The sequence below is a fragment of the Charadrius vociferus genome, unplaced genomic scaffold (genome assembly GCF_000708025.1).
Source record: "Charadrius vociferus isolate BGI_N301 unplaced genomic scaffold, ASM70802v2 scaffold282, whole genome shotgun sequence".
Taxonomy (NCBI): domain Eukaryota; kingdom Metazoa; phylum Chordata; class Aves; order Charadriiformes; family Charadriidae; genus Charadrius; species Charadrius vociferus.
Window position 1 is genome coordinate 8633360 of NW_009647731.1, and position 1063 is coordinate 8634422.

Here is a 1063-nt window from a genome sequence, read left to right on the forward strand (position 1 = left end):
CCCGCAAACACCCCCGCACCCCTCTCTCTGCCACTCGGCCCCGGCGAGGCCTTTGGAGTCCTTCGCTTTGTTGGGCTTCGAAACGCTGTTTATTTAACACACACACACCCCCTTTGATGGATCGCGCTGTTACTTCGGAGGGCTTGGCGGAAATTAGCGGTTCCCCCCTAATTAGCGTACAACCTCGTAGGAAATAGGCAAAGCAGCTCCGGCCGGACCGGATTCCCTGATAAACAGGATTCCCCGAGAAACAGGATTCTCCCAGCCCCTGCTCCCGTGTCCATCAGCCGTTCATCACCCCTCGGAGCTAATAGGGCAACTGATTTACTTCTCCAAAGGGTCCCGCTGCGAGGGGGACGCGGGAGTTTAGAGAACCTCCTGACCCCGAGCCGTAACCTCTCTCCTCGCCATCCCTTCTCGTGGTGGGACACTCGCCCAGCCGGGGAAGCCCAGGCCGTGGTCCACGCTTGAAAGCGAAAGGGCCATTAATCACCTTCCCTCGCTCGCCTTTAATTGGCCTTTTGCAGTTAGCTCCTGTTGAGGGGAAGGCGACCCGTTGGCGGTGAGGGAACCCCGCCGGTAGCCCCATCGGTCCCCTCTTCTCCAAGGACGGGGGTCGTTGCCGCCCCAGCGCCGTGAGTTCCCCCCCGCACGACGAGGGGAGGGCGACCGCTCCCCGCCGGGGCTCAGCCCGCCTCGCAGGTGGCTTCCCCGGCCCGGGAGCAGGCAAAGAGGGCTCTGCCGCCTTCTCCTCCTCTTCCTCCCCCCCGCCGTGGGGCCGCTCGGCCCTGCTGCCTCGGGAACCCCTTCTCCCCCGCACGGCCCGGCCGGAGCCCTGGATGCTGCGGGGGCTCCGGGCGAGCATTTATAGACCCGCTCTCCATCGCCCACGGCTGGACCTGACGTCAGGAAGAACTTGATCTCGCCCGCTTTGCTCCTGCTTCTGAAACTGATCCTTGAAATGAGAGAACAGACTCTACACAATTCCCATGGCCTTGACATAAGGTACAGCGATAAATATACACCACTAATGAGCAATTACCATATAATCACCTTCCAATTA